General features: G+C 45.7%; 1 protein-coding gene and 1 long non-coding RNA gene across 2 annotated transcripts in view; one reads left to right on the forward strand and one right to left on the reverse strand.

Annotated features, from left to right (window-relative positions):
• Positions 1-2,373, reverse strand: part of LOC139766744 (uncharacterized) — a 4,710-nt gene extending 2,337 nt beyond the window's left edge. Inside the window, exon 1 of the long non-coding RNA XR_011716942.1 lies at positions 2,135-2,373. This is a non-coding gene — a long non-coding RNA (uncharacterized lncRNA). The remainder of the gene's footprint in view (positions 1-2,134) is intronic.
• A 322-nt stretch (positions 2,374-2,695) lies between these two features.
• LOC139766868 (uncharacterized) overlaps positions 2,696-10,000 on the forward strand; it is a 67,673-nt gene continuing 60,368 nt past the window's right edge. The window contains exon 1 of the mRNA XM_071695880.1: positions 2,696-2,774. The gene's annotated coding sequence lies outside the window, so the exon portion shown is untranslated. The remainder of the gene's footprint in view (positions 2,775-10,000) is intronic.

Below are 10,000 nucleotides of genomic sequence, written 5' to 3' on the forward strand. Positions count from 1 at the left end.
TCAGAAAACTTTTGTCAGATGTATATAATGTTGACGGTCCGCTCCCCACCATGATGATGATCGAAGTAACATTTGAGGCACCAGTCTGCTGGGTGTCTCCCACTATCCTCCACGGAATCTTTCTTCTCTCTTCTTGTATCCTCCCGTCCCTTCCATGGCGCCCTCTATTCTCTTCCTCCAAATCCTTCCTTCCTGCTTGTGCCTCACGTTCAGACTAAGGACAATATGTCCTGTCGAACAGATCAGATTTCTGCCCATTATATCCCGCCACTCATAAGGATGTCATGAGTCCTGACCTGCCGTTTACAATGATGAGGAAATGTTCTGTGTTAGACCATCGATCGACTTTGACGGGGAGACATCAGTAGGTAGGGAGAGAGAGAGAGAGAGAGAGAGAGAGAGAGAGAGAGAGAGAGAGAGAGAGAGAGAGAGAGAGAGAGAGATCCTAAACCAGGGGCTTTACACTGGCCCAGCGTGCCGTCTTCTCAGGTTATGCTGGGAGGCTGGAGGGCCTGGGGTGTGGGGCCAGGCCTTCCAGCCCTAGATTCAGCCCCCCCCCCCCATCTACCGGCCGTCCCCCCCCCCCCATTCCTTCCTGGCTTGCTGGGGGAGAGAGGGATTGTGATGACACAATGGAACGTTGTGATGGTGATGATGGGATTGTGGAGGTGGTACAGTGACTACATAGGTGTAGTGATGGCATTATTAAGTATGATGGTATCACGCCACGCCACCGTGTCCAGACTACACACACCCAGGCTTGTTCTTCCTTGTAATTATGAGATGGAAGATGGTGTTCTGAGCCAGCTTTGCACCATCTTCTGCCTTACCACTGCCACTGCCTGTGTACTACCACCATGTGAGCATCTGTCTGTCTGAACGACCATGGGGATCCGCCAGCCTCATCTTACCCTTGGCTCCCTCTGCAGCAGCAGAAGACCTCCAGGCTGCAAGGTCAGTACCCCAGCTAGCGAGGCAAGACCCGAGGGAGGGCCGGCCGGGAACCAGGTCACCATCGAGTTATGTAGGTCACACCAGTTTACTTATAATCACATCCTTGACATGAAATCATCTGTCCTAGGGTTTGATGCTAAGCCCTGAGCAGGTGTAACCATCGGTAGGTATTGAGGGAAGAGAGTACGAGGCAAGAGTATGTTGCCTGCTGGGTGGGGAAGCCGGGCTCACAACTGTGACTGGCGCATCGCTGGCGCTTCCTCCTGTATGGACACTGTGCAGCGAACTCACAACCATTTCCTTATGTGGTACTTAGCAGGAAGTTTATGATATTTTTCATTTATCATCATTATTACTATTATTATTATTACTATTATTATTATTAATATTATTATTATTATCATTATCATTATTATTATTATTATCATTATTATTATTATTATCATTATTATTATCATTATTACTATTATTATCAATATCATTATTATTATCATTATCATCATTACATTATTATCATCATTACATTATTATCATCATTATCACTGTTAATACTGTCATTACCATTATCTAATATTATCGTTATGAGTATCATCATTATTTCTATCATCATCCAGAACATCATACACAGGAACATACGTGTACATGTATACATATAAAACCCCCACCACATCATACATACATACATACATACATACATACATACATACACTCGAAAGCCAGCTGCAGTCACCAAGACAGCTTCGCAGTATCGAGAACACATTAGTTAAGTCACCAGGCCACAAAGAACCACAATCACAAGCACGTAACGCTACACTCACCATGACAGTCACAAGACATACTACGAGTCAACAAGACACAATGTTATCCAGTTATCAGGATCGCTCCATCAAGAAAGATAACTAAAGATGTCATGACACAAAGTACCACAGTCAACAAGACACAGCTACCAGGACACACTACTAAAGTCACCTCGAGACAGTGTAATATAGTCACCAGGATACACAGCTACAGAGACCAAAGCTCAAAGGACCACACTCACCAAGACAGTACACACTACTATGGCAAGCTCCACCGAGTGTAATATAGGCACCAGAACATACAACTGAAGACACCAAAACATAAATTACTACAGTCACCAATACACAGTGCTACAGTCAACAGGCCAAACAGTGTCACATACAGCAGGACACACAATGCCACAGTCACCAGGACATAGCCGGGAAGCAGGCGGTATGTGGTGCGGTAAGAGCAGGGCAGCACGAGCCTTCCAACTGGGAAGGTAGAGACACAGGTGTTCAGGAAGCCAGCAGGTGTGAGATGCCGGGAGAGAGGATCCCCGAGGCCCACCGCCCCTGCTTCTGTCATACTGACCACAAAAACTGGGCCCGTGCAGCCCAACCCGGCCCCGGGAACGCTGCCTCTACTAGGAAGTCCCTCCCTGGCTGGCTGGACCCGCTCGCTCGCTCACACACGCAGGAATTCTTGGACGGAGGGAAGTGGGCGGAGCGTCCTATAGCAGCAGGCGGCGCCAGAATGTATGGACGAGATGGGAATCTAGGTGAAAGGGAGGGGCTTAAGGGATGACGTCACACGACCGAGTGCCGCGGCGCGTCTTACCACCAATGACAGAACTGAAAGTTGATGACGTAGGAGAAATGCGGAGGCGGTGCCAGCCGACGTCACTCACGAGGTTGACTGCTTGCGGGCTTCGAATGTGGGGTAACGTATAATGTAGGTCTCTTGGACCAGCAGCAGCAGCAGCATTAAGTATTGAAGAGCAGTGCCGTGTGGACGTACAGTGCCTCGTCTCTAGAACACTGGTAGGTACCGAACACTGCCGCCGAACATAACCCTTCCATTAGCATCATAAGCAACAACCCCCAAAAAGATTTTATCCATGATCAAGCTACCCAGAAGATCACTTTATAATGAGATCGAAAACTTTATGATTGAGAGTGAATATAAAAAAGATACATCGGCCAATAGGGAACAAGCCTGTGTAATGAAGCCAGTGACTTCGATGCGCGGTGAAGTAGGAAGCCAAGAGGAGCCAGAACGCCTGGCCCAGTGTGTGGTGTGTGGCCTGGGGTAACCCACACGCTCCTGCCTGGGGTAACCCACACGCTCCTGCCTGGGGTAACCCACACGCTCCTGCCTGGGGTAACCCACACGCTCCTGCCTGGGGTAACCCACACGCTCCTGCCTGGGGTAACCCACACGCTCCTGCCTGGGGTAACCCACACGCTCCTGCCTGGGGTAACCAACACGCTCCTGCCTGGGGTAACCCACACGCTCCTGCCTGGGGTAACCCACACGCTCCTGTCAACATCTATCAGTGTCGCCTGGGTGAAGACAGTCCTGTCTGAAACTGTATAACAGCCATGGACCATGTTCGCCAAGAGGACATTCGTCAGAGTTTTAGCAGAGAATAGTCGGTTGATACTTGAGAATAGTCGTCAGGGTCTCGCATGAGAACAGTCGCTGGGTAGGGAACAGTGGGTGCGAGATAGCAGGGAGAAGTCGCCATATATCCGGGAGCATTCACCCCGGCTGATCGCTACACAACTAGGGAAAGTCACCAGGGATATAAGTCGCAAGATAGCAAGGAAAATCTGTAAAATAAAGTCGCCATAGAGGTGGAAGTAATTGCTAGATAACTAGCTACATTTATCCAGCTCGCTAGGGATAGTTGCTAAATAATTAATACTTCCAAGAGAATGAAAAACATTCAGCAGACGGCTAGGAACAGCTCCGACGGTAATAGTCAATCAAATGAGAGGTTGTAAGAATGTGGCACAGGACAAGATGGTAATAGAAGTGGAGCTACTGATCATGGGAGGAAAAGTGAGGATAGTGAGTGAGAAATATTGACCGTAGGAGAGATGAGGATAGTAATGACGGGAGGAGAAACAAGGAATGGCTACGGAAGCTGAGAGATGATGACTGTAGCTATGGATGTTGAAAGATGACCAGAGGAGAAGTGGTGAAGATAGTGACTATGGAGTGAAAGATGACGACATGAGAAGCGTAGAAAGAGACCAAGGAGGTAACTAAGAACCGAGAGAAGGATGGTCATAATGGAAAGAAAAATGATTACTATGACCACGTTTGGACAGTCGGGGATAATGACCCCGGAAAGAGAGGTGAGGACAGTGACCACATGTGAAAATGACGGGATAGTGAAAGAAGATGGTCATCACTGCGTCGAGCATTGTAAGCAGTGGTGGTGGTGGCGGCCAGGTGGAGGGTTGTGGGACTAGGTCAGTAGGTGGGCAAGAGTGAGTATCTCTACCCGCGCCGCCACAGGTCCAGCGTGTATAACAACACAACTACCCGGTGCATGACAGTGTGTACTATACAGACTCAGGAAGATGGAACCTCGTCCCTAAATGTGCCACAGGTGGAGCTCCAGCAACTCCTCACAAACTCCTCTCCTACAGTAAAGTTGTGGCAGACATGATCGATCGTAAATTCGTTTTCAGTGTAGAGAGGAATAAAAGTATCAGTATACCTTAAAGATACGTTCGTAGATCCACTGCCAACTTTCTACTGGTTGCGTCATTAAGCGAGTGGTTGGCCGGCGTGCGGGGCCCAGCACACGTAGTTTTACGTTTGTACTGCAAATGACTTATGTTGCACGGTAACCTGTGAAGCAGCTGACACACAGTTCTGAAGTACAAACATACGTGTTTATCTTATACACCTGGTGTCTCCCTTATATGGTCTCTACCTGGAGTATCTTCTTCATTTCCTGATCCTGACCTTCCCCCACCCCCACTCCCACCACTCTAGTCCCCGAACCCTTAGGTCGGGGCTGGATGGGCTGCTCCACCACAACCGTGACCTTCCTTCCTGCTCCTCTGTCAGCGGCAGCAACAGGAGAGCACCATTCTCACCTCGTGTGAAAAATGCACCACATGCAGCCACTTCCCCCTCCGATCCTCACTCCTTATCCTTGGTCACATCCTCACCTGGCCTGCCCATCGGCGCCCCAGCTGGCCCACTTCCCCGTCATAAAAAGAGGATCCACCGAGTCGAGGGCTGGAGGAAGTGCGTAGCCTAAATTCAGCTCGTCTGGCCGTGACCCTGCGCTGAGACCGAGCTAACCTACCAACACAGCTTACTCACACCTCGCCTCTCTCTCTCTCTCTCACTCGCTCCGAAGCTTCTCTCCAGGAAATGATGCTCAGAAATATCTCTCTTGCTCGAGAGATGAAGGAGAAAGACGGAAGTGTCGATGAGACAACCACAGTCTCGGTGGAGTAAGCAATTCAACGATGAAGGTAAAATTCTGGCGTCGACATCGGTTGACCCAGGCAGCGGCGCGCGGCCTCCCAGCTATTAAGGCAGCCAGCTGCCGCCAACCATCGCGTCCCGATACCAACATTATCCCTAGAGTATACGTACTTCCCATGGTCATGGTGGTTGCCATGGATACTGGCTATCCTGCCTTGTTCACATGCTCCTCGGAGGCTTAAAACACCTGCTGGCAAGGCACTCAAAAACACTCATTCACATGAGAATGAAAACACCAGCTCGTATGGAGCTTAAAACACATGCTCGTATGGGACTTAAAACACCTGCTCGTATGGGACTTAAAATACTGCTCGTATGGGACTTATGTACTCCTGTATGTTTAGCGAATGATCGGTCTCTGATACACCATACATGCTCTACTACATCCTTCATACAGGCCCATCTCTTGGAGATTTTGTCCTATCATACATAACACCTCCCTCATATAGGCTCTGTAATACATCATACATACCACCTCCCTCATAAGGGGTGTATAATATACATACTATTTTCCTCATGTAGGGGCTATATGATACACCATACACACTACCTTCCTCATACACAGTCTATAACACATCATATATATTACATCCCTCATACATGGTCTATATCACATATACGACCTTCCTGATACATATTTGTTCTCTGCCCCACACATACAGCAACATCTATTTTCTACGTACATATCAACGCACAACTAATTGGTTTGCTTTAATGATAAAAAAAAGATAATGTATCAGTTTTCTTGAGAAAGAAAACTAGCTTTCAAATGTCAGTGAATATCGGTGAAAGAATATCATTCGGTGAAGTGAAAATTAATAAGGGTACGAGTTTGGGAGTACAGCATGAAGGTGGTGACAAATGGCAGGCACTGGTCACTTGTGATGGTGTAGTGGTGTTTAGGATATGCAATGGTTTGGTGATGATAGTGTATAGTGGTGATGATGGTGTGTCGTGGTGATGCTAATGGTGTGAATAACTATTTGTACTATACGGAGAAGGAGTTTTTTACTCATAGGGCCCATCTCTTGGACATTTATGCTATCATACACTCTTTTAACATTTGTATCTTTTTTGAATATAGTTATTTCCATTTATCCTAGACTATCATACTATAAAAGCATTTAATCTATGACAAGTCTGTTCTTTACTTTCTTATTATATCTATCTCTACATTTTTCGAAGAACTGTTCACTGTTAACGTCATTAATCTGGTTCAGAATTAACAGTTTATGATCAGGTCACTCCTCACTCTTCTGTATTTCATGATAGGCACATTCAAAGCCTTAGCCTTTCTTTTCCTGTAAGTCAACTCTCTTACTTCTGGCACCATCCTTGATGCCCACCTCTGCACCTCCTGTAGTAGGAACTCCTTCCGCGGTAACCAAGTTTGAGAAGCATCATCTCGTCTCGGCCATATGTAGAGTGTCAAATAGCTCCCTGGGTATTTCTTTCACCCATAAACCTGATCCTAGTTCTTACATTTTCCAGAAGACAGTTTTTCGTCTTTATCATTCAGCAAACGTGGGAATCTGGTGACAGTAGTGTGACGGTTAGCGATGATGCATTCATGACCGGCCGGTGTCCAGCGCAAATGTTCCAATCCTGTTTGCATCAGTCGGTCCAACCTCCCTTACAGCTTGCCCGATAAGAAAGATACTTATCTCAGGCTGGGATATATATATATATATATATATATATATATATATATATATATATATATATATATATATATATATATATAGCGTTAATGAGAGAACTTTGATTAAGGCGTCCTGTTGAGAGTGGCGTCTCTGAAAAAAGAAAGAGGATAGGGACGATGTCCAGTCCCCCCCCCCCCCCCCCCCCCACACACACACACACACACACAGACTCCTGAGGTATATTTCGTGCCACATGTTAATGACTGTTTGTGTACTCCACTTGTTGTGATGACTTTGTATACTCCACTTGTTGTGATGACTTTGTGTACTCCACTTGTTGTGATGATGATGGCATAAAGTGGTGTTGATGGTGATGGTGAGTCGTGCTAGTGATAGAGATGTATTGTGGTGATGATGGTGTGGTGATGGCAATATGCAGTGATGGTGATGGTGTAGTAGTGGTGTTGATGGCAATATGCAGTGATAATGATGATGAAGGTGTAGTGGTGGTGAGGGTAATGTACTGTGGTGGTGGTGGTGATGATGATGTGTAGTGGTGGTGTAGGAGCGGTGAAGGTGTGTGGTAGTGGTGGTGGTTATAATGCCACTGCAGTACCTCGCCCCTGTATCCACCTGCCCCCCCACCCACCCACTTCGCTCTCCCTTCTCACTATATGTGGGTCAGCAAGGCAAGAGGGGGGGCGGGGGTAGGAGGTGTGATGGTCAGCTGGTGCGTGGTGGGGGAGGGGGGGAGGGGGCTGGAACGTGTTCGTGTGGTCAGGTCATCTGTTGTACAGGTGTGCTCACGCCGCTCAGAACCATGAGTACACCTCAGTAGGTGACCTTCACATGCAGGTGGCCGTCACATGCAGGTGACCGCTAGAGAGAGTAAACTATGTGAAGGCTGGAGGAGATGGAGTTTCCTATGCACCTAACCTACCTGCAGTCTATTCTATCCTCATATATATATATATATATATATATATATATATATATATATATATATATATATATTTATTATACTTGATAGCTGTTGCCCAGCACCAACACACACACCCCGTCCTGTCACCGCCAGAACGGGTATACACTGTTTACCTCGTTATGGCAGTGACAGGACAGACTGGGTGTGTTGGTGTTGGGATTCAAAAACTTATGGATTGTTTGTACCTGATGAGACGGACTCTCTCCGCGAAACATGTAATGTAACATGTAATGAAAAATACATGTTAAGTAAAATTCTCTGAATTTACGAATTACGATTTCACCATATATATATATATATATATATATATATATATATATATATATATATATATATATATATATATATATATATATATATTTTTTTTTTTTTTCATACTATTCGCTATTTCCCGCTCTAGCGAGGTAGCGTTAAGAACAGAGGACTGGGCCTTTGAGGGAATATCCTCACCTGGACCTCTCCTCTGTTCCTTCTTTTGGAAAAAAAAAAAAACGAGAGGGGAGGATTTCCAGCCCCCCGCTCCCTTCCCTTTTAGTCGCCTTCTACGACACGCAGGGAATACGTGGGAAGTATTCTTTCTCCCCTATCCCCAGGGAATATATATATATATATATATATATATATATATATATATATATATATATATATATATTTTTTTTTTTTTTTTTTTTTGCTTTGTCGCTGTCTCCCGCGTTTGCGAGGTAGCGCAAGGAAACAGACGAAAGAAATATATATATATATATATATATATATATATATATATATATATATATATATATATATATATATATATATATTGCAAAATGTCACAGTGGTGCGCGTGATCTAGTATATGCAGGTATTCCACAGGAAAATGAAACACGATCAGTTCCCAAGTGTACTTTCATGTGATGATCACATCATCAAGGGAGAAACAAGAATGAATTATAGAACGGTCAGTTGATATAAAAGGAAGAGGCGTAGCTACGACACTTGTTTACTAATGGCGTCCTAGCTACGTTTCTTCCTGTGGAAGTCGATGTAAAGGGTCAAGTCTCTCAGTTTGGACACACACACACACACACACACACGGGGGAGAGAGAGAGAGAGAGAGAGAGAGAGAGAGAGAGAGAGAGAGAGAGAGAGAGAGAGAGAGAGAGAGAGACTGCGGGGAAACGTTCGGCCGTGGCAGTGACCGAGAGAGGCGGTCAGCTGGAGGCCGGCTAACAGGGCTGGGCTGGGCTGGGGTGGGGTGGGGCCGCCAAGTTCAAGGTCTGCTGCCGCGTCTGGTTCCGTTGTCGACTCGCACCGCCACGTGTGTGTGTGTGTGTGTGTGTGTGTGTGTGTGTGTGAGAGAGAGAGAGAGAGAGAGAGAGAGAGAGAGAGAGAGAGAGAGAGAGAGAGAGAGAGAGTCACTGTGTAAATGTGTTTATGAGTGTTTTTCATTTATGATAAATTATGTGAGTGTTTCTGTAAGTCTCTTGTGCGTATTTTTGTGCGCGGTGAATTTAGGCGTTTCTGTGGATGTGTATGTGTGTAATTTATAAGCGTTTATGTTTCTGAGTGTTTGTGTAAAAATTTCTCTGTGTTTATTCTTCTGTATTTATACATGATTTCTAACGAATTCATCACTTAGTTTCATGTTTTCTTCTGGTTGTCCAGATACACTGATGATATCATCAAACTGGCTTAAAAACTTACATGTTGTGATCAAGCAACCTCATCTCATTTCAATAAGAATCCTATGAGAGGCGTCCTCTGTTCTCTTCCAGTAACATGATTTTCTGTCCATCGCAAGAATCTATCCCTCATTCCTGCCTGAAGATTCAGCGTCTACTGTTTGTAGTCTGAAACGCTTTCTGGCGACCACATAATCCATCCAACCATCCTTCCTCTCTCAGGCGGTGCTCACTCTCTCACTCTCTCACAGAAATGTAAGAGATTTTCTACACGTGTCCTTTCCTACAGTCAGTATTGTCCCTCGCTTACGTAGTGTCTCCTTTGCAGGTAACATTGATCTGTTATTACCTTACCAGTCAGTCCCTTACACACCAAACTCCTCAAAGAGACTGGCTTGTAGATCAGTGCTTCCCTCTGGTCTCTTTTGTTGACGACTGTTATATCTATCTTCTTCCTCTCCCTTGGC

Source organism: Panulirus ornatus, chromosome 58 (genome assembly GCF_036320965.1).
Source record: "Panulirus ornatus isolate Po-2019 chromosome 58, ASM3632096v1, whole genome shotgun sequence".
NCBI lineage: Eukaryota > Metazoa > Arthropoda > Malacostraca > Decapoda > Palinuridae > Panulirus > Panulirus ornatus.